Source organism: Oncorhynchus masou, chromosome 22 (assembly GCF_036934945.1).
Source record: "Oncorhynchus masou masou isolate Uvic2021 chromosome 22, UVic_Omas_1.1, whole genome shotgun sequence".
Taxonomy (NCBI): domain Eukaryota; kingdom Metazoa; phylum Chordata; class Actinopteri; order Salmoniformes; family Salmonidae; genus Oncorhynchus; species Oncorhynchus masou.
In genome coordinates, this window is record NC_088233.1 from 20,614,344 (window position 1) to 20,639,474 (window position 25,131).

Consider the following 25,131-nt stretch of genomic DNA (forward strand, 5'->3'; position numbering starts at 1 on the left):
CTTTCCAATCTTTGGGAATCTCAGACGATAGGAAAGAGAGGTTGAACAGGCTAGTAATAGGGGTTGCAACAATTTGATCAGATCATTTTAGAAAGAGAGGGTCCAGATTGTCTAGCCCGGCTGATTTGTAGGGGTCCAGATTTTGCAGCTCTTTCAGAACATTGGCTATCTGGATTTGGGTAAAGGAGAAATGGTGGGGGCATTGGCGTGTTGCAGTGGAGGGTGCCGGGCAGTTGACCGGGGTAGGGGTAGCCATGTGGAAAGCATGGCCAGCCGTAGATAAATGCTTGTTGAAATTCTCAATTATAGTGGATTTATAGTGGAATTATAGTGGATTTATGTGATGGAGCTTGCAAAACAAATGCCCACTGGATTAATGCAAATAATCCTGATATGATTCTGCCAGGTATGCTAGGACAGCAGAGTCCCTGCCCATCTTCCGAAAACATCCGAAACCCTACCTCTTCAAAGAGAAGCCCACGGCCGTTCTATTCATTCTATTTCTATGGCAGAACATGCAGTCAGAAGCGTACATGTTACTATTCAAAACGGTTAATACGGTGACCGCGGTCATTTGGCTGGCCAATTACAGTCATCCAAAATTCCATGACCATCACAGCACCAGTGGTGGCAACAGTTTAGCAGCAGCGGTGTGCCACAGCTAAATTAATACAGGGGAAACACTGCTGACCTAGGACCTGTTAGTGTCAGACAAGACTAGATTGTGAGGCAGGTACATGGGCTCCAAATCGCTGTTTCGCACCCTGCCAACTCCTCATCACTGTCAAAACAAGTAGGCTCTAGATTTGGCTCTCCTTCCCAGCTCTGGAAGAGCAGCACCGGCAGAGGTGGCCTCTCCACATTGGCCCCCTTATCCCTTTGCTCAACACCACCATGCTTGTGCACTCCTTAAATACCTCAAAGGGCTCCTTGAGAAGGCTTTCTGCACCTGTGGGTTCAGTCTGTGTGGGTTCACCTGCATAGGTGGACTGGTTTAATTCCTCCCTGTAACTTGGATAACCTCTGAAATATACCAGCAGCAAACTAGAACTATATAGTAGAACTATGACCCAGGAAGTATCTATTTCTGGGATTCTCGTTTCATACAAGGTGTATGTTTCCTCAAACTGAATGTAGTGGAACTTCAAAAACACCTCTGGAGTTAGTCCTCAAGTTCCAAAAATAAATGTCGGCTCAAAACAGGGGGTCAGAATAAGACTTTAAACAGCACATGAGAGGGGAGAGGAGAACAGTCCCACTACTGGAACACTGAGGTCAAGAAGAACCAGAAAAGCAGAGTAAACATTTCCCAGATTTCAGTGGACAAAGTATCTTGGTCTCCTTGTTTGCTCTGGCAGGACAATATCACCCTTTTGAGACTGGCTGGAATTGAGCCGAGCCTGAAAGTTAACTTTAGAAGCGCTCACTGTGGTAATTCCCACACTGACTCACTGCTCACAGGGACCAAAGGATTTACTCTCAAGGTCCTGGAAACCCAAACCGCGAGGCTCTAGTCTGGAGGAGGGCACATCATGCGAGACCAGAGGAGGAGCAAGGATCACTCCCCCAGAATTACAGCTCCGTGGCACACTTCACCTCACTACAACCCAGAAATGACTCAAGTTTGGGCAGGGTGGGGGGGGGTTGTTGGGTGATTCAAGCCAGATAGTCAACACAGGATGTGCCATGTCACCAGTGTGCAGTATGCTAGTGTGCTTCCACAGAAGCCTATAATTAGATGGGCTAGAGCAATGTGGATACTCAAATTATCCACGCCACAGGAAATGCTATGCATGCATCTCTGTTACATAGAGTACGCATAAATAAAAGTCAGCACATTAAGAACGAGCCTATCACATTTCAGTGTCGGGAACTTTTACGGCACCAATTACAAATGGGAGAAGGGCATTGACATTAACAAATCATGGACATTATAGAAATAGCTAAGTGACATCAAGAGTGAGATGCAATGCAAACAAGTCAAGCTTTTCTCAAGATGAAGCCTGTGAATCAATGTTTATTGTGTAGGCCTATTCAGGTGTCCTTAAATCAAACCCTCAGCACAGTGTTTCTATGGGTAAGAAATAGAGGTTGACCGATTAAATCGGAATGGCCGCTTAATTAGGGCCGATTTCAAGTTTTCATAACAATCGGAAATCTGTATTTTTTAGACACACACCTTTATTTAACTAGGCAAGTCAGTTAAGAACACATTCTTATTTTCAATGACGGCCTAGGAACGGTGGGTTAACTGCCTTGTTCAGGGGCAGAACGGCAGATTTTTACCTTGTCAGCTCGGGGATGCAATCTTGCAACTTTACAGTTAACTAGTCCACCGCTCTAACCACCTGCCTTCCATTGTACTCCACGAGGAGCCTGCCTGTTATGTGAATGCAGTAAGAAGCCAAGGTAAGTTGCTAGCTAACATTAAACTTATATTATAAAAACAATCAATCATAATCACTAGTTAAACTAGTAATATCATCAACCATATGTAGTTATCTAGCGTGTCCTGTGTTGCATATAATCGATGTGGTGCGTATTCGAGAAAAAGGACTGTCGTTGCTCCAACGTGTACCTAACCATAAACATCAATGCTTTCTTAAAATCAATACACAGAAGTATATATTTTTAAACTTGCATATTTAGCTAAAAGAAATCCAGGTTAGCAGCCAATATTAACCAGGTGAAATTGTGTCACTTCTCTTGCATTCATTGCACGCAGAGTCAGGGTTTGTGCAACAGTTTGGGCCCCCTGGCTCGTTGCGAACTAATTTGCCAGAATTTTTTTTTTTACGCAATTATGACAAAACATTGAAGGTTGTGCAATGTAACAAGAATATTTAGACTTATGGATGCCACCTGTTAGATAAAATACGGAACGGTTCCGTATTTCACTGAAGGAATAAACTTATTGTTTTTGAGATCATAGTTTCCGGATTCGACCATATTAATGACCTAAGGCTCGTATTTCTGTGTGTTATAATTAAGTCTATGATTTGAGAGAGCAGCCTGACTGAGCGATGGTCGGCAACAGCAGGCTCGTAAGCGTTCATTCAAATAGCACTTTCATGCGTTTTGCCAGGAGCTCTTCGCAATGCTACAAGCATTTCTCTGTTTTTGACTTCAAGCCTATCAACTCCCGAGATTAGGCTGGTGTAACTTCTTACCTGGGAATATTGAAGCCTCATAGAACCTGAAGGAACCACCAGCTTTCATATGTTCTCATGTTCTGAGCAAGGAACTTAAATGTTAGCTTTCTTACATGGCACATATTGCACTTTTACTTTCTCCTCCAACACTGTGTTTTTGCATTGTTTAAACCAAATTGAACACGTTTCATTATTTATTTGAGGCTAAATTGATTTTATTGATGTATTATATTAAGTAAAAATAAATGTTCATTCAGTACTGTTGTAATTGTCATTATTGCCAATGACTGGAACAAACTACAAAAATCTCTGAAACTGGAAACACTTCTCCCTCACTAGCTTTAAGCACCAGCTGTCAGAGCAGCTCACAGATTACTGCACCTGTACATAGCCCATCTATAATTTAGCCCAAACAACTACCTCTCCCCCTACTGTATTTATTTATTTTGCTCCTTTGCACCCTATTATTTCTTTCTTATTACATTCTTCCACTGCACATCTACCATTCCAGTGTTTTACTTGCTATAATGTATTTACTTTGCCGAACTTGTTCTCAACTTGCCTACCCGGTTAAATAAAAGTGAAATAAAATAAATAAATAAATTACAACAACAAAACTTTTTTTTAAATTAAAATCGGTATCGGCTTTTTATGGTCCTCCAATAATTGGTATCGGCGTTGAAAAATCATAATCGATCGACCTCTAGTAAGAAACAAATGAAATACAAAGAAGCAGCAAAACATAATTTGCATCATTCTCTGCCTCACAAAGCAAATATGTTGTGGCATCTGGACACATGGCAGGCTTTCACATGTAAAAATAGTACACACACACACACAAATTTAAAGGGTACACACAAGCGCAAACACTCACAGACAAACACACACACGCACAATCAGGCAAATTAACACATTCATATGAGGTTGGATTACATCACTCTGGTTAAATAGAGCGGATTACATGTTTGAATGTACATCCTCGCTGTCCATTGGTTGTTTGACATTTAACCTTTATTTAACGAGGCAAGTCAGTTAAGAACAAATTCTTATTTACGTAAGACGGCCTACCCTGGCCAAACCCTAACAACGCTAGGCCAATTGTGTGCGCCGCCCTATGGGACTCCCAATCACGGACGGTTGTGATACAGCCTGGAATCGAACCAGGGTCTGTAGTGACGACCTCTAGCACTGAGATGCAGTGCCTTAAACCACTGCGCCACTCGGGAGCCAAAACATGGAGTGGACTTCAGAGACATTCATTCATAACCTATATTCTGCCGGTTCAGAGGATCTTGGAGAGATGGTATGAGGTCCAAGACACAACAAACAGACAAAGTGCCCAGGCTTCAACCTAAGACTAAGTGTTCATTCTCCACAGCAGATGATTAATGCCTTTAGACTGAGAAAGGAGCAAAGAAACCCTCAATCATCCAATTTCTCCCTCCTCCTTTACCTCCTTCTCCTTTTCCAGATTCTGCTTCCCTTTGTCATTCCCCTCTCTCCTTCTTTGTTCCAGAAAGAAGCGTTCTCCTGGTGAACTCCGTGACGGGAGCCTCCAGAGACTGTTCCGGAAAGGGCTCCCCATGCTCCAGACACTCTGCTGTCTGAACTAAAACACAGCATGATGGCATGATGTCATCCCCTCCACAGAGCAGTCAGGTGGTGTAGAGGAAGTGAATACCACTCCTGGGGGACCAGAGGAACCTGGGTAATCACAGTGGTACAGCTAGTGTGCCATCACTGACCTTCTCTTGGTGCTCCTGGGATGAGGCTGTTTAAGGTAGAGTAGTCTCAGTGACAGACAAATAGGTAACCAGCACATGCAAAATGTGGTTCTAGAGGGACTGGGAACTGAAGCAAAATTGGACAAAGAAGAAGAGATACATTAGGACGTCAGGACACAAAACATGTTTCATTCTTGCTCACATTAGGCCTAAGACTGTCCTTTTCTTGTTGGACATAAAAGACCAATTTCTTTTTTTTAAAGCAGGAAATCAACTCCAAGTGATTTTAATGTAAGAAATCGGTTCAAGTATTCCCACGCATAATAGAGACACACTTGATCATATACAAACATAAGCAAGGTTTGTGTTTTAGTCAAACATATCTGTTTGGGATTCTTGCGGTCAATTTGCAGTCTACAAATTATTTGTAATCATGTTCCTGCTCACCGACCATCCGCTCAGCAAAAACATTTTTTTATAATAATTTTAAAAATCTAGTTGATGATCCCTGATATACGGGGTCAGTTCCAATACCATATTTACAATGTGCAGGGATACTGGAGGGATGGAGGCAGACATGTAAAGGGGTAAGGTGACTAGGCCTCGGGTTATAAGATAAACAGTAGCAGCAGCTTGTATGTGTTATGCAGTTATGGGGCACATACAGACTATGGACCTGGACATACTACGTAAGTTCTATATCATTCTTTGCACAAGTCGCTCTTACTGGACCTTTACTGGGCTTTCAAAGGGAAACCCAGGAGCAAGCTCCCCAATGATGAGAGCCTACCAGACGAGCTAAATGCCTTTTATGCTCGCTTCGAGGCAAGAAACACTGAAGCATGCATGAGAGCACCAGCTGTTCCGGATGACTGTGTGATCCCGCTCTCCGTAGCCGATGTGAGCAAGGTTAACATTCACAAAGCCAGGCAGATTACCAGGACGTGTACTCAAAGCATGTGCCAACCAACTGGCAAGTGGCTTCATTGACATTTTCAACCTCTCCCTGGCCAAGTCCATAATACCTACATATTTCAGACCACCATAGTCCCTGCGCCCAAAAAAGCGAAGATAACCTGCCTAAATTATTACTCCGTAGCCGATGTGAGCAAGGTTAACATTCACAAAGCCGCAGAGCCAGGCAGATTACCAGGACGTGTACTCAAAGCATGTGCCAACCAACTGGCAAGTGGCTTCATTGACATTTTCAACCTCTCCCTGGCCAAGTCTATAATACCTACATATTTCAGACCACCATAGTCTCTGCGGCCAAAAAAGCGAAGATAACCTGCCTAAATTATTACCATCCCGTAGCACTTCACAGCTACTGATGTGAGTGCTACGGGGCAGTAGTCACCATTATCCCAGAAACCTTAGACCCACTCCAATCCGCCACATCAGATCCACAGATGACGCAATCTCTATTGCACTCCACACTGCCCTTTCACACCTGGACATAAAGGAACACCTATGTGAGAATACTATTCAAATCAAATGTTATTAGTCACATGCACTAAATACAACAGGTGTAGACCTTACAGTGAGATGCTTACTTACGAGCCCAACAACACAGCTTTAAAAATACGGAAAATAATAAAAGTAACAAGTAATTTAAGAGCAGCAGTAAAATAACAATAGCAAGACTATATAAAGGGGGGTACCGGTACAGAGTCAATGTGCGGGGGCACCGGTTAGTTGAGGTAATATGTACATGAAGGTAGAGTTGGTGACTATGCATAGATGGTAAAAACAGAGTAGCATCTGTATAAAAGAGGGGGAGAGGCAGGGCAATGCAAATAGTCTGGGTAGCCATTTGATTAGATGTTTAGGAGTCTTATGACTTGGGGATAGAAGCTGTTTAGAAGCCTCTTGGACCTAGACCTGGCGCTCCGGTACCACATGCCTTGCGGTAGCAGAGAGAACAGTCTATGACTAGGGTGGTTGGAGTCTGACAATTTAAGGCCTTCCTCTGACACCGCCTGGTACAGAGGTCCTGGATGGTAGGAAGCTTGGCCCTGGTGGAGTACCTGGCTGTTCCCACTACCCTCTGTAGTGCCTTGCAGTCGGAGGCTGAGCAGTTGCCATACCAGGCAGTGATGCAACCAGTCAGGATGCTCTCGATGGTGCAGCTGTAGAACCTTTTGAGGATCTGAGGACCCATACCAAATCTTGTCAGTCTCCTGGGGGGGGGGGAAATAGGTTTTGTTGTACCCTTTTAATTCCTGTCAATTTAATTAGACATGTGATATCCTCTGAATTGGAAAGCAATTGTTCATTAAATTCATCCCAACCTGGACTATGGATTTGTTAGGGAACTCAGTCACTGACAAAACGGGAAAATAATTAATTAGCCTACAGTATTAACTGCAAATCTCTTAACTACTCATGGGTAATATTTAGCAGCAACAAAGGATTACTCTAACACATTTCTATTAGTAACAGGAGCCGTGTAATTTGATTGTGTGGCCAGTGTGTGTTTGCTTTGTGGTGATATGCCTCCACGTGCTCGATTACAGGAGCCTGCCAGGCCAGTCAGTCACCTGGATTAGGCTACCTCTCAAATCTCAGCTCAGACACCACAGCCCTCCTAGCTTCTAACATGCCTTGTTGGTAGTGGATTGTGAGTATGTCATAAATTCATTTGGTTACATGGTTCCAGGGATATTGGACTATCTTTCAAAGCATTTGCATAGTTTACTGCAATAGTAGGGTGTGTGGTGGCGCATCTCCAGGGACTCATTAGATTAGATGCCTAAAAAACCCAATCTGAAACCTGGGCGCAAACAGAGCCATACAGCGAGTAGTTTCCTAGTTTCCAAGGCTTAGTCATGTCAACTGTGGAATGGTGGAGCCATAGAGGAGGAGGCCTCAGCCTCAAACCGGGAACATGTTTGCTTTTCATCATCTGTAATCCTTTTGTTTGAGAAAGAGTCAATTATTATGTGGGCTGTGCCATAATACACCTCCTTACAAATAATATTACAACACAGACTCTCTCTGTTGGTTTCCATCGTGAAATATCTCACTTGCCAGTCAGAGAGGATTCAAGTTTCCCGTGACCATGTTCATGATGCAAAACAAACACAGAATGTTAAAAGGATCCCTGGAGGGTTTAACTCCCTCTCGCCACTTAGGCTAAAACGTACGATTGATAGGTTAGAGGTCCGCACATGAACAGCAGCTAGGCTATATCCCACAGTATTATGACACATCTGCATAACACAAAGCAGCTAGTTTAAACTCCATTGGCTTTCATAGTAGTCATGCATGGGAACCTACAGCTCTCTGCACTCTACTCCATTATTGTTGTTCATATTAATTACAAAGCCACTGTTTAAACTTTTGAGAGCCTCAGCAAATAGCCAGAATTCCAGGTCGCTTGGCTGGGCGCTAAAGATATCCGCAAATGGCGCAGTAAATCATACAATCTTAAGAATGAGGAGTGAACTGCACTGTAACATTTCATGCATTTTAGGGTGAACTGTTTATGTTTATGACCGTCCAGAGCCAAATGTGTTGTCTCCTGCCACGAAGATGGATTTTCTAAGTAAGACATCTTAAAAGCAGCAATTGATAACATACCTCTTGGTTGAAAAATTGTTGCAGAATAAATCAATAAATGTAGTCAACTCACAGCAATGTTACAACGAGCCACGGAAAGTTCAATGGACATTTCAGTAGGTCCCAAATATGAACAAATGTCCTGCATTACAAACATTGGCAAATGGACAATGTAAGTCTATTGGGGCTATCAAGCTGACAATGTTATTCTCATTCGAAAGTGATATTGCAACGATGGTAATTCCATGACAACAGGGTCATGATCAGTAATGTAGTGACTAGCATTTTACCGCTCAGGCCTCCAACATGTCTTTCTTGTGCCACACACAGTCCCAGAGCACACCGCACACCAGAGACATAATCCACACACACACACACAATAGCTTTAATCCCGCTGCGTGGGTGGAGTTATGAGCAGCTCAGAGGGTAGAAAACCTGTGGACCTATGGGTCCATCATGGAAGGACCAGAGAGACCGAGAGAAGCAGACCCCACCGGCCCTCTGCCCCCAGGGCCCTGGATCTCTGGGCCTGTGACCAGGGCAGCTTTGACCCGTTGGACCCCACCATGACCTGTGACTTCAGGTCATATGGACAGATAGGCAGTAAAACAGCTGTTGAACCAGCAGGCCTCCAGGCAGCACTGGAGAAGTCTCCTCTCACAGACTGTTTGAGAGAACCAGGCCCAAGTTCACTGTTATTATTCCAGTAAGAGGGTATGGTTGGGCCAGGCTTCATAAAGCCAGGAATAGCCCGTTTCCAGCTAATGTTTGAGCTCAAGGAATCTCAGTCTTAGCACACTCATTTGTTGGGATAAGTTATTGACATGTCACTAAGGAGTTGTCTTAACAAAGAGTAGACACAGAAGACAATGCAAGGCTATATCCCCTTCTCATCAATCAATAGGAAAAACCTGCTAAAGAAAGAATCTACCCTCACCATACCTAAGCAGCATTGGAGTGTTAGGCCACCTCTCATTAGAAAGCTTCAAGCCAACACCAGGCCAGGCCAACTTGGCCAAGACGGACAGGAAAAGTGGGAAAGGACTGGTTTAACTTGTGAATGGCTTTCCTAAGAGTAAGAGGACTTGCTACCAGCTGCACTCAGCGCAGCGCCACACATCCTGAGCCATAGGAAGAGAGGTTTTCCTGTGTAAATGGAGCAACGCTGCTGTCGATTAATTCAAATGGGAAGGTAACCAAAGCCCTGCACTGTGCAAAGCCATGAAGCACGCTGGTAGCTTTACCTGAAAGCATGAAAACCGATTCCTACTGAATTACTCTTGAATCCCAAACTGACTTTACGGGCTGCATGCGCTAGTTTAATTGACGCTTGGCCAAACGTGGTGTGAAGAAGCCTGCAGGTGACAAGTTGGTTCTTCACGTTTTCTGTCGTGAATGTAACTCAGAGTTTTGGGTGTTTTTGTACATCTGCACAAAGTTAATTTCAAGTGACTGAACATGATAACAGAGTTCTGACTTGTGAAAGTGAGCCTATATCAAATGTGACCACACAATGGAAGAAGCATAGGCCTTGTTGTCTTGGCAGCTGTCACAGTGGTCAGGAAGTCAGCGCATGGAGTTTTGCACCTGGAGAAAATAATCCACATGATCTTTAAAAAAACATTGGACAAATAGTCGACCTACAAAACAAAGCCTCAATCCTAATCAATCTGTGGAGTCCCACTCGTTGACTCACGCCTGTAGGCCTATTCCTACTACAATCTCCCTCCGCCTGCCCCCTCTCCTGGCATCCCCCACTACTCTCTCTAAGGAAGTGAGGAACAGGATGTGGGGTGAGTGAAAGGAAGTGACAGTGTGTTTGATGAGCAGTGGACGGCAATGGACTGGAGCTGGGGGGAGGTTATCTCTGAGACACACAATGGTGGGCAGACCACAAAACCCTGAGGGAAGGAGGGATGGGCCACCATGGAGGGAAAGTCTGACATTCTGACAAGCAGGGACATTTTTGTTAATCTGTTCCATTCTTTTCTTTAGATAAGGTAAAAGAGCCAAGGGCACCTTCAAATGCAGAGTTAGGGAATGTGAAATATGGTGGTCTCAAGAGGCAAAAGGATTACATGAGAAGAGGGTCTGGCGTTCGAGGGGTGTGGTGGGAGCAAAAGTTGCAGCTGTTTGCAATATAGCCTGATCGAAAAATCACATTCACCTTATAAAGTGTTCTCTTACATCAAGGACAGAACATTTGAAAAGTGAACTGAAAAAGTGTTGGATGCATGTGACCTGACAGGCAGCGTCGGCCTCCATCTTGAAGGGTATATCTGCTGTGTACTAACCCCTGCGCTGGCACTGCTCCCTGGTGTCTCTGTGCACAGGCATGCTATAATTAATCATGTAGTCTTCAGGGTTTGTCGTTTAGATTTCATCAAAAGAACACATAAATATCAGCCAGGGTATCTTATTAAGAGGTGAGGTCACTAAGCTTAGTGGTATAGTATATAGTCTATTCCAGCATGGCAACTAATGACAGTATAACAGAGGTCATTTCAGGAGTCACTCCTCCTGCCTGCACAGGTAAGTCCTGCTGAATACTTTCACTGACATGTACCCTGCATTCCAACAGGGGGAGGTTCCAAGCTTGCAATACGACTTATATTGGAAAAAGCTCCCGCGCCTTGAAAGTATGCCTTGAAGAACATAATTCCAGTATTGGATGTTTTATTTTATTTTACCTTTATTTAACTAGGCAAGTCAGTTAAGAACAAATTCTTATTTTCAATGATGGCCTAGGAACAGTGGGTTTACTGCCTGTTCAGGGGCAGAATGACAGATTTGTACCTTGTCAGCTTGGGGGTTTGAACTTGCAACCTTCCGGTTACTAGTCCAACGATCTAACCATTAGGCTACCCTGCCGTAATCACCACACGAGATTCGAGACACTTTTTAGAACAAAATGATTATATTATTGAATTGCGGTGTCGGGATGGAAAAAGTTCATCCCCATGTAGGTGATTACGACAACAAATTACTCCAAAGAGAAGCCATGTGGATATATTGTATAAAAAAATATTCTGTATCTCCACATGGTTTAAACAAAGAATTAGATTTCAAATTTAGACTTCTACAAGAACACTGTCCAGATCAGATATTGCATGTTGTTTATGAGTTAGCCCCACATATTTATGAATTACTTTAGTCTGATGGTCTTTGTGGTAAGGCATTTATTTTATTTCACCTTTATTTAAATAGGCCATGGTAGCAAAGTAATTACAATATAGCAATTAAACACTGGAATGATAGGATGTGCAGAAGATGAATGTACAAGTAGACATACTGGGGTGCAAAGGAGCATGATAAATAAATAAATACAGTATGGGGATGAGGTAGATTGGCCATTTACAGATGAGCTATGTACAGGTGCATTGATCTCTGAGCTGCTCTGACAGCTGGTGATTAAAGCTAGTGAGGGAGGTAAGAGTCTCCAGCTTCAAAGATTTTTGCAGTTCTCTCCAGTCACTGACAGCAGAGAACTGGAAGGAGAGGCAGCCAAAGGAGGAATTGGCTTTGGGGGTGACCAGTGAGATATACCTGCTGGAGCGCGTGCTATGGGTGGGTACTGCTATGGTGACCAGTGAGCTGCAATAAGGCGGAGCTTGACCTAGCAGAGACTTGTAGATGACCTGGAGCCAGTGGGTTTGGTCACAAGTATGAAGCGAAGGCCAGCCAACGAGAACGTATGGGTCGCAGTGGTGGGTAATATATGGGGCTTTGGTGACAAAACGGATGGCACTGTGATAACAAATTGGATGCAGTTTGAGTATAGTGTTGGAGGCTATTTTATAGATGACATCACCTAAGTCGAGGATCGGTCGGATGGTCAGTTTTACGAGGGTATGTTTGGCTGCATAAGTGAAGGATGTTTTGTTGTGAAATAGGAAGCCGATTCTAGATTTAATTTTGGATTGGAGATGTTTAATGTGAGTCTGGAAGGTGAGTTTACAGTCTAGCCAGACACCTAGGTATTTGTAATTGTCCACATATTCTAAGTCAGAACCGTCCAGAGTAGTGATGCTGGACGGGCGGACAGGTGCGGGCAGCGATCGGTTGAAGAGCATGCATTTAGTTTCACTTGCATTTAAGAGCAGTTGGAGGCCATGGAAGGAGAGTTGTTTGGCATTGAAGCTCATCTGGAGGTTAGTTAACACAGTGTCCAAAGAAGGGCCATAAGTATACAGAATGGTGTCGTCTGTGTAGAGGTGGATCAGAGAATCACCAGCAGTCAGAGCGGCATCATTGATGTATACAGAAAAGAGAGTTGGCCCGAGAATTTAACCCTGTGGCACCCCCATAGAGACTGCAAGAAGTCCGGACAACAGGCCCTCCGATTTGACACACTGAACTCTATCAGAGAAGTAGTTGGTAAACCAGGCGAGGCAATCATTTGAGAAACCAAGGCTGTTCAGTCTGCCAATAAGAATGTGGTGATTGACAGAGTCGAAAGCCTTGGCCAGGTCGATGAATACGGCTGCACAGTAATGTCTTTTATCGATGGCGGTTATGATATCGTTCAGGACCTTGAGCGTGGCTGAGGTGCAACCATGACCAGCTCAGAAACCAGATTGAATAGCGGAGAAGGTACGGTGGGATTCGAAGTGATCGGTAATCTGTTTGTTGACTTGGCTTTCGAAGACCTTAGAAAAGGCAGGGTAGGATAGATATAGGTCTGTGGCAGTTTGGGTCTAGAGTGTCTCCACCTTTGAAGAGGGGGATGACTGCGGCAGCTGTCCAATCTTTGGGAATCTCAGACGATATGAAAGAGAGGTTGAACAGGCTAGTAATAGGGGTTGCAATTTCGGCAGATATATATATTTTTTTAAAGAGGGTCCAGATTGTCTTGCCTGGATGATTTGTCGTGGTCCAAGTTTTGCAGTTCTTTCAGAACATCAGCTATCTGGATTTGGGTAAAGACTTGTTTCTGGAAAGGTGCATTTTTAAAAGTAGAAGCTCCAATTGTTTGGGTACAGACCTGGATAGTAATACAGAACTCTAATGAATTGATATAATGTATCCAAGTGAGGACACCTAAGGCAATTGATTCATGAATTGCCCTTTGTGCCAGCTCCCATACAATTCTGTATTTCTTTGTGACTAACTTGTATACAGGGAGACTAGAAAAGCCACAACCCTGATTAGAAGCACCTGCTGCTCATTGGTCCCTACAACTGCTGTTTTGAATTAAAATAACATTTTACCAACACACAGAAGGCGGCTGTAAAGCCAAAAATTCTGTGTACGCACTGGAAAAGTTCAAGGGTCCCTTAACTGGCTAAATGTAAACGCATCATCTGAATATGGAATGCTTGTCACTCTGACCCATTCCTGACCCTCAGAGAAAGACCTGTGAACAGCAAATCAACATAGCAAAAGGTTGTGACACGGCATATTATGCCCTAAGATTTAGCAATTGACCGTTAGATTTCATGCTTTAGTCAGACAATAAATAATGCCTTTTTCTGACAACACTTTCACCACATTCTTGAAATATTCACATTTCTAAATCCAGCTCATTAATCTTTGATGACATACTTCGATATTTGGTTAAGTTGGCAGGAAGGTAGGATAACCTCTTTATTGTAAAATGTCCCATAGGTCTGTTCTATTTTGATAGAGTTGCCCTCATAGGCCTAAAAGTTCAATATGACAATGACCTTCAGAAGAACATAAAGTTAAAAAGAACAGAGTTAAAAATCCAGGGTTACATATTAGATTGAATAGATCTATTCAATAGCCCATTTACATCTGGTAAAATAAAAGAGCTTTTGTATGGAAATGTGCCCGAGTGACACTTCATCATAAAGGTGGACACTCCTTAGACCCAAATAACTATAGACCTACTGTGCATTCAGAAAGCAAATCAGAACCCTTCCCTTTTTCTACATTTTGTCACGTTACAGCCTTATTTTAAAATTGATTCCCTCAATCTACATAAAATAAATAAGCCATTATGACAAAGCAAAAACAGGTTTTTAGTCATTTTGTGCAAATGTATTAAAAAATGTACAAAGTGAAATAAATTATTTACACAAGTATTCAGACTAGGGTTGCACATTTTGGGGAAAATTCAGGTGGAACCTTTCCGTGGGAATTAACAGGAATATATGTGAATTAACGGGAATATATGTGAATTAATGGGAATATATGCAAATTAATATTAACACCATTTAAATATAGATTTTGTTTGCATTGGATATATTTACCATATTTCCAAATCATGTCCAATCAATTGAAATTACCACAGGTCTACAATCAAGTTTTAGAAACATCAAGGATGGTCAATGGAAAGCAGAGGTCAATTTCAGGTCTCATTGCAAAGAGTCAGAATACTTATGTAAATAATATGTTTTTAATACGTTTCCAAAAAACTGTTTTCGCTTTGGTATTATGGGGTGTTGTGTGCAGATTGTTGAGGAAATGTGTTTATTTCATCCATTTTAGAATAAGGCTGTAACGTAACAAAATGTGGAAAAGGGGAAGGGTTCTGAATCTTTTCCTGACCACACTGTAGGATAATTATAATTATGAACGTGTTTTCATTTGGAAATTACAGACTTTTTAGGCACGCTCCGGTTGACATTCCTACAAAATCACCCATGTCCAGAACAACTGACAATATGTACTGTTCTCAATGGTAATGCACATGTTTTCATAACATTTTAAAAAATGTAACAATAATATCATTCATTGATACTAGTCTGGTACTGGATAAGAATACCTCAGTGTTTCTTGACATGATCAGTCATTACTTCGACTGCCACATTAACTGCATGGTAGGCTGCTTGAACAAGGTGTGTCCTTTTTTCATGAGTGAAAAGGAGACTTGACTCAACAAAAAAAACGGTCTTGACTGACCTCATTTGGAACACGTGGCCGATTTAAAAAATGAAAGATGGCGGCTTGCTCAATAAATTCCTGAGGTAGCCATTCCAAAACATAACATCAAACATAACAGTTACCGGCACAGACATGAGCATCAGACTTAAGAAGAAATCTCCTTTTAAGGCAAACCAAACACACAAGACAAAGTTTCCATGTGAAGTCCATTCTGTCAGTTAGAGAGTGTGTTTGAAAACGGTCAGTAGCCTACAGAGATGGTTTTTCTGAGGAGTCAAGTCACCATGCTTTTCAAGGAAAATTTGACAGTCACTTCCAGCTGTTCACTTCCTCCGCTGCAGGAGTTGACTTTAAAAACTTCTGTTCATCTCCCTGGTGTTTAATTCTGTATCCCACGCAGTCACTTTCTGTGACCACAGAGGTCAGAGGGTGCACGGACTAAAACACCTATTGCAAAATGTTTTGCGACCATTTTCCCTAATGAACACGACCCCTGTGTGAAGTGGCATGGGGGGTGGACAAAAGAGAGAGAGAGAGAGCGAGAGCGAGGTTAGGCGGTATACCGTATTTGGAAATAACCACGGATGGATTTTCAATACTGTCAAGCGTTGAAACTATTTATTTGAAGTCTTTCAAAACATTTTAATATTTGTAGCTATTTTAAGTAAATACCTGCAGTTAACTTGTGCAATGCATTAGGAGAAAGCAGATTGCGTTCTTATTTCACTGCTCACATTATGAAGCGTACTTTGTTCTCCAGCAGAGAAAAATAGGCTGGCTACACTGAGAAAAGTAGCCTACTGGAGAAAAGTAGCTACACATCAGTCAGAGCGCTGTCTGCTGATAGAATGCCCATTTGTGAATTCTCATCCGGTTTAGAAGTGCAACTAAAGCACAAAATTAGTCTAATGCCAAGTATAAATTATAATAAGATGCATTTTAGATCTTTGATTACAAAACGCAGCAAGATATTTCTTATGCATTTAATATTTTTTTCCCTGCGCGGCATCCAAAATTTACCGATTTCCGATTGTTATGAAAACTTGAAATCGGCCCTAATTAAGAATTCACAAAGAAAATGTACACACCTTTATTAAATTTAATCCCCCTATCGGGATAAGTGTTATCAACAACCGCTGAATAGCATAGCGCTAGATACAATAAATATCACTATAAAGGGTGCAATATAGGAAAACACAGCTTAGCCTTTTGTTAATCCACCTGTCGCGTCGGATTTTGAAATTATGCTTTACAGCGAAAGCAATCCAAGCGTTTGTGTAAGTTTATCGATCGCACGATAAAACATGAAGTACACTTAGCATCAGGTAGCTCGGTCACGAAAATCAGAAAAGCAATCAAATTAATCGTTTACCTTTGATGATCTTCGGATGTTTGTTATCACTCACGAGACTCCCAGTTACACAACAAATGTTCCATTTGTTTCATAAAGATGAGTTTTATATCCAAAATACCTCCGTTTGTTTGGCACGTTATGTTCAGAAATCCACAGGAAAGAGCGGTCACGACAACGCAGATTAAATTTCCAAGTAGTTTTCATTATGTCCACAGAAACATGTCAAAAGTTTTTTTATAATCAATCCTTAGGTTGTTTTTAAAATATATAATCGATTATATATCAACCGCAAATGTCTTTCACAGTAGGAGAGGGGGAAAAAAATGGCTGTCCAAATTCTGTTACGCAAGCAAAACTCATGTGAAATTTTCAAAATAAAAGCCTGAAACTATGTCTGAAGACTGTTGACACCTTGAGGAAGCGATAGGAAAAGGAATCTGGTTCATATCCCTTTAAATCCAGCAAAGGGAGGCTATGGAACATGGATTTTTCAAAATAGAAGCCACTTCCTGTTTTGATTTTCCTCAGGGTTTCGCCTGCAATATTAGTTCTGTTATACTCAGACAATATTTTGACAGTTTTGGAAACGTTAGTGTATTCTATCCAATACTAATAATAATATGAATATATTAACAACTGAGACTGAGGAGCTGGTCGTTTACAATGGGTCCTTTTCATCCAAGCTACTCAATACTGCCCCTGCAGCCATATGAAGTTAAGAACAAATTCTTATGTTCAATGATGGCCTAGGAACGGTGGGTTAACTGCCTCGTTCAGGGGCCCGCCTGTTACGTGAATGCAGTAAGAAGCCAAGGTAAGTTGCTAGCTAGCATTAAACTTATCTTATAAAAACAATCAATCAGAATCACTAGTTAAACTAGTAATATCATCAACCATGTGTAGTTATCTAGCGTGTCCTGTGTTGCATATAATCGATGCAGTGCGCATTTGCGAAAAAGGACTGTTGTTGCCCCAACGTGTTCCTAACCATAAACACCAATGCCTTTCTTAAATTCAATACACAGAAGTATATATTTTTAAACCTGCATATTTAGCTAAAAGAAATCCAGGTTAGCAGGCAATATTAACCAGGTGAAATTGTGTCACTTCTCCTGCGTTCATTGCATGCAAAGTCAGAGTATATGAAACAGTTTGGGCAGCCTGGCTCATTGCGAACTAATTTGACAGAATTTTACGTAATTATGACATAACATTGAAGGTTGTACAATGTAACAGGAATATTTAGACCGATGGATGCCACCCGTTAGATAAAATACGGAACGGTTCCGTATTTCACTGATAGAATAAACGTCTTGTTTTGTTTCCAGATTCAACCATATTAATGACCTAAGGCTCGTATCTGTGTGTTATTATGTGATAATTAAGGATATGATTTGATAGAGCAGTCTGACTGAGCGATGATAGGCACCAGCAGGCTCATAAGTATTCATTCAAACAGCACTTTTGTGCGTTTTGCCAGCAGCTCTGCTGTTTATGAATTCAAGCCTATCAACTCCCGAGATGAGGCTGGTGTAACGATGTAATGTGAAATGGCTAGCTAGTTAGCGAGGTGCGCCCTAATAGAGTTTCAAATGTCACTCGCTCTGAGACTTGGAGTGGTTGTTCCCCTTGCTCTGCATGGGTAACACTGCTTTGAGGATGGCTGTTGTCGTTATGTCCCTGGTTCGAGCCCAGGTAGGAGCGAGGAGAGGTACGGAAGCTATACTGTTACACTAGCAATACTAAAGTGCCTATAAGAACATCCAATAGTCAAAAAGGTATATGAAATACAAATGGTATAGAGAGAAATAGTCCTAAACTTCCTATAATAACTACAACCTAAAACTTCTTACCTGGGAATATTGAAGACTCATGTTAAAAGGAACCACCAGCTTTCATATGTTCTCATGTTCTGAGCAAGGAACTTAAACGTTATCTTTCTTACATGGCACATATTGCACTTTTACTTTCCTCTCCAACACTTTGTTTTTGCATTATTTAAACCAAATTTAACATGTTTCATTATTTATTTATTAAAATAAAATACCATTCGGCTGATTAATTGGTATTGGCTTTTTTATGTCCTCCAATAAAATCGGTATTGGTATCGCTGTTGAAAAATCATAATCGGTCGACCTCTACTCCAGACTCCACACAGACACAGCTTGTAGACATACTGCTGGAGAGCCAGTACTGCATGTATCAAAACTGTGTTCATTTGTACATCTCTCATTCACATCTGCTTGCAAAATGTCCAGACTTACCAAAAATGACATTCGGTAGCTCCTACCTATACATGTATACCTTTATGAGCTGGATTTCAGGTATTTTGTCAGCATTCTGGTAATAAACTCCCAATGGGCTTTTTGTTTTTTTGGCACACACTTGTGTACTAAACTTGTAAAACCGTCAATTCCGGGTGAGAGAAGGACGGTACGGCAATATGAAAATCTGGATAGCACCCAACCCTAATCACAGTCTTTAGGTAAAGGTAATGCAGATCTGCAGTAGCACAGATCAGAGGAGCCTGGTTTAGTTGCATTAACCCAGACACCACTGCTAGCATTATATCAAAATCCACATTACTATGCACACTGAGGCCAGACCTTTGCTCTTATCTAGGATCACCAGAGCATACAGTACACAGAGGGCCTGGCAAAATGCAACACATGGAATCCATAATCAAATTCAATGATGTAGGCTAAATGCACTGGATTACTCCGCTAAGAGAGAGTAAGAGCCCATTTGTCCAGAGGAAATGTGTGTCACTTAGCCACAGACTGACCTTTGCATACGTGCTGATTAATAGTCAAATCTGGGTCAGATGAAGTCATGTTAAGTACATTAGACTAGTGTTGTTGGCATCAGTGTGCAGTCAATCAACAAAGATCAGTGCAAGACAGTGACCCCCCCCCTAAAATGGCAAACGAGAGTCAAATGTGGTTTGACAAGTGCACATAGGCAACAAAAGCAGATTACCTTTATAGTACATTGTAACAGAATAGTCAAACATAGATTGAGGTTATTCTGTTGTCATTGTGCAATATTTCCCATTCATGTTGCCTAAGGACTTAAGTGCTTTGCAGTCAGTTTCCCTCCCGTCCTGGAGCCTGACCAGAAGACCGCTTCGTCTGCACCTTTTACGGCATTGTTGTTTTGGTTCGCCGGCTGGGATCCAATCCATTATCCTGGGTGAAACAGAGGATCCGCTTCGGGAAAGTCGTATTCCTGGTCATAATGATGACGAGTTGACGTTGCTCTTATATCCAGTAGTTCCTCCCGAGTGTATGTAATAAAACCTAAGATTACCTGGGGTACCAATGTAAGCAATAACACGTAAAAAAAAAAAAAAAATAAATACTGCATAGTTTCCTAGGAACGCGAAGGGAAACAGCCATCTGTCGGCGCCGGAAGTGTGTGTGCGTCTCCAGGGTTCTAAATCAATAGTTGTTAAGCAGTCAGAAAATGTCAGAAACATTATCTTGCTTGACCATGTTATAGGTCATGTAACTGTTTGTTACATGGAATATGTTTTGTGGAATTCACCGGGTTTGTAGCGAAACAAATGTGGGATTGAATTTTTGTGAGCAAGGCAGGCTACTGCCTGGGAAGGTCTCCCACTCAGAAGTACGAGATGGGGAGGGGGGCGGGTGTAGGTTGACCTCAGGTCTCCCCACTAGAAGCCCGAGGAAAGGGGAGCGGCTAGTCTATCATCAAGTAGCACACCTCTAACTTTGTACAGTACTAACACAATTAGTCAAATCTGTCACACTACCAAATAAACCACAATTCATTCATAATACTATGAATATTTCGTTTCAGACATATTGTTGCATTTTTTTTTCTGTTTTTCTGCAAAATTGTTAAGATAATATAAAACCAGTCTGCACACCACCAAGGTGAATTGGTTTAGTCTTGACTCTTGGTTGACAGTGTTGGGGGATGGGTAATGTATTGATGTTCGAGTGCCAAATCAACACAAATGTGTTTCTATTTGTCTTTGTTGCTACTTTTGAAATTTATGAGTCTTATTTTTTTAATATATTTTTATATTAAGAGGTCGACCGATTATGATTTTTCAACGCCGATAGCGATTATTGGAGGGCCAAAAAAAAGCCGATACCAATTAAAATCAGCCTATATATATATATATATATACTGCTCAAAAAAATAAAGGGAACACTTTATTTTAACAACACAATGTAACTCCAAGTCAATCACGCTTCTGTGAAATCAAACTGCCCACTTAGGAACCAACACTGATAGACAATAAATTTCACATGCTGTTGTGCAAAAGGAATAGACAACAGGTGGAAATTATAGGCAATTCGCAAGACACCCCCAATAAAGGAGTGGTTCTGCAGGTGGTGACCACAGACCACTTCTCAGTTCCTATGCTTCCTGGCTGATGTTTTGGTCACTTTTGAATGCTGGCGGTGCTTTCACTCTAGTGGTAGCATGAGATGGAGTCTACAACCCATACAAGTGGCTCAGGTAGTGCAGCTCATCCAAGATGGCACATCAATGCGAGCTGTGGCAAGAAGGTTTGCTGTGTCTGTCAGCGTAGTGTCCAGAGCATGGAGGCGCTACCAGGAGACAGGCCAGTACATCAGGAGACAGGCCAGTACATCAGGAGACGTGGAGGAGGCCATAGGAGGGCAACAACCCAGCAGCAGGACCACTACCTCCGCCTTTGTGCAAGGATGAGCAGGAGGAGCACTGCCAAAGCCCTGCAAAATGACCTCCAGCAGGCCACAAATGTGCATGTGTCTGCTCAAATGGTCAGAAACAGACTCCATGAGGGTGGTATGAGGGCCCAACGTCCACAGGTGGGGGTTGTGCTTACAGCCCAACACCGTGCAGGACGTTTGGCATTTGCCAGAGAACACCAAGATTGGCAAATTCGCCGTTGGCACCTGTGCTCTTCACAGATGAAAGCAGGTTCACACTGAGCATGTGACAGTCTAGAGACGCCGTGGAGAATGTTCTGCTGCCTGCAACATCCTCCAGCATGACCGGTTTGGCGGTGGGTCAGTCATGGTGTGGGGTGGCATTTCTTTGGGGGGCCGCACAGACCTCCATGTGCTCGCCAGAGGTAGCCGGACTTCCATTAGGTACCGAGATGAGATCCTCAGACCCCTTGTGAGACCATATGCTGGTGCGGTTGGCCCTGGGTTCCTCCTAATGCAAGACAATGCTAGACCTCATGTGGCTGGAGTGTGTCAGCAGTTCCTGCAAGAGGAAGGCATTGATGCTATGGACTAGCCCGCCCGTTCCCCAGACCTGAACGCAATTGACCACATCTGGGACATCATGTCTCGCTCCATCCACCAACGCCACGTTGCACCACAGACTGTCCTGGAGTTGGCGGATGCTTTAGTCCAGGTCTGGGAGGAGATCCCTCAGGTGACCATCCGCCACCTCATCAGGAGCATGCCCAGGCATTGTAGGGAGGTCATACAGGCACGTGGAGGCCACACACACTACTGAGCCTCATTTGTACTTGTTTTAAGGACATTACACCAAAGTTGGTTCAGCCTGTAGTGTGGTTTTCCATTTTAATTTTGAGTGTGACTCCAAATCCAGACCTCCATGGGTTGATAAATTTGATTTCCATTGATAATTTGTGTGATTTTGTTGTCAGCACATTACAACTATTTAAAGAAAAAGTATTTAATAAGAATATTTCATTAATTCAGATCTAGGATGTGTTATTTTAGTGGGCCCTTTATTTTTTGAGCAGTATATATTTTTTTTTTGTAAAAATGACAATTACAACAATACTGAATGAACAATGAACACTTATTTTAACTTAATATAATACATAAATAAAATCTATTTAGTCTCAAATAAATAATGAAACATACACAATTTGGTTTAAATAATAGAGAAGAAAGTAAAAGTGCAATATGTGCCATGTAAAAAAGCTCAAGTTTAAGTTCCTTGCTCAGAACATGAGAACATATGAAATCTGGTGGTTGAATATTTCCAGTTAAGAAGTTTTAGGTTGTAGTTATTATAGGAATTATGACGTGTCAACTATTTCTCTCTATACCATTTGTATTTCATATAACTTTGACTATTGGATGTTCTAATAGGCACTTTAGTATTGCCAGTCTAATCTCAGGAGTTGATAGGCTTGAAGTCATAAACTGCGCTGTGCTTCAAGCATTGCTAAGAGCTGCTGGCAAACGCAGGAAAGTGCTGTTTGAATGAATGCTTACAAGCCTGCTGCCGCCTACCACCGCTCAGTCAGACTGCTCTATCAAGTCATAGACTTAATTATAATAAACACAGAAATACAAGCCTTAGGTCATTAATATGGTCAAATCCAGAAACTATCATTTCGAAAACAAAACGTTTATTCTTTCAGTGAAATACGGAACCGTTACGTATTTTATCGAACGGGTGGCAACCCTAAGTCTAAATATTGCTCTTACATTGCACAACCTTCAATGTATTGTCATAATTATGTACAATTCTGGCAAATTAGTTTGCAACGAGCCAGGCATCCAACTGTTGCATGTACTCTGACTCTGCGTGCAATGAACGCAAGAAAAGTGACACCATTTCCCTAGTTAATATTGCCTGCTAACAATAATTATTTTAACCAAATATGCAGGTTTAAAAAAATATACTTCGGTGTATTGATTTTAAGAAAGTCATTGATGTTTATGGTAAGGTACTTTTTTTTGTTGCTAAATCATCCCCCATTTGGCAAGTAGGCTGTGATTCGATGACAGATTAACATGCACCGCATTGATTATATGCAACGCAGGACAAGCTAGTTAACCTAGTAATATCATCAACGATATGTTGATTACCAGTGATTATGTGAAGATTGATTGTTTTTTTATAAGATAAGTTTAATGCTAGCTAGCAACTTACCTTGGCTCCGTGATGCGCTCGCGTAACAGGTGGTCAAGCCTGCCATGCAGTTTCCTTGTGGAATGCAATGTAATCGGCCATAATCGGTTAGAAATCGGGTATGCCGATTAAATTGGTCGAACTCTAATTTCTATAGTTTTAAAATTTTATGATTATTTATTTGTGTTGTTCCAAATGTCTGGATAAAATGTACAGTTATTGCAGAATGGTGTTTGTTTTTGTTGGTTGGAGGGGGGCTGAAGGGGAGGGGGGTCGCCTAGGGAGCCATACAAGCTAGAACCACCACTGTCTATATATCACGGTGTCAAGGCATATTAACTAACAGGTTATAGAACAAACAATGCAATTATCACAACCCATAGGTTGTAATGTGGCTTTTATTTGGGGTTGGCTATCCCGGTGATTTTACCCACGCACCGCTACTGGAGGACAGATGTCACGGTCATTAGCCCACTTATAGCATATACATATCTTAATCTACACTTTATAATGTCTACCAGTTAGCAATATGCGAAAACATAAGACCAATAATTCTCATGCCCAATGTAATGAAAGGGCGACCTAATCTCTTCTGTAACAAAGAATGCTTCATGCAAAATGAGACAATGTAACAACCTGGGTGAAATGTTAATAACTTGCAGTCTGAAACGTCATTATGCATGCATAATGAATAAAAATGTATACAATTTAACTCATTCATGTGTTGCAAACCAACACACATATTCAACTGCCAATGTAAACAACGAGTGAAAATTATATTTTGGAGCCGAATGCACATCAATATAGAGGAGAAGCACTTCGAAAAGAAGGTAACGTATGTGAACGAGTTAATTACAAAAATAAAAATCACCAACGCGTGGCATTCTGAAATGTGCAGTAGTAACCCACTTACCTAGCTAGAATCTTAGAAAATGGACACTCTTACAAACGATCCGCGAATGCACCTCTTCTTAGCTTTGGTCCATATGTTTATACAATCCTGTCGTACATCCGGAAGATTTATCCCATTTCGGTTATTATTGCCGTTTCTATATTCCGCCTGGTAATGTATGTGTCTGTAATCTACAGTTTATTTGGCACATTCAACTATACTGCGAGAAGGCGCAACTTGAAAACGGACAGAGGGTGCGGGAGAGCGCATCACGATGTTGTAGAGGGGGGACATAAACCTTCGATAATAGAAGCTTTCATAGGAAAACATTTTTTGCAAATATGCGAATGTCAGAAATTAAACCACTACATATAAAAACTAGATTGCTTTAATCAAAGAAAAGTGTTTACATGTTGTGATACAACTCTAAATGTTCAGAGAACTGCAATGAGAAACCCCCCTCAACTGTTCAAAGTGAGACATGCTTTAACTCAGTTTAATCTGATTGGTTTCATCGAACGTGAAGCTGGAGAGTGAGGCTGTCAATAGACCAAAAACATCGGTAGGGGCAGCAAAGTCTTGTGTATTTTTTATCCTCAAATCTGTGTGATATAAGGTACGTCGAGACAACGATACCTGTGATGTAGTCCTACTATATGCGCGCGCGTGTGTGTGTGTGTGTGTGTGTGCGTGCGTGTGCGTGCACGTAGGTGCTCCAACAAATTGTTATTG

The 25,131-nt window shown here is 41.9% G+C and overlaps 1 protein-coding gene across 1 annotated transcript in view; it reads right to left on the minus strand.

Moving 5' to 3' along the window:
• The window catches only part of LOC135509161 (protein-methionine sulfoxide oxidase mical3a-like), a 112,118-nt gene extending 87,332 nt beyond the window's left edge, over window positions 1-24,786 (minus strand). Inside the window, 1 exon segment of the mRNA XM_064929579.1 lies at window positions 24,421-24,786. The gene's annotated coding sequence lies outside the window, so the exon portion shown is untranslated.
• Between the last annotated feature and the right edge of the window lie 345 nt (window positions 24,787-25,131).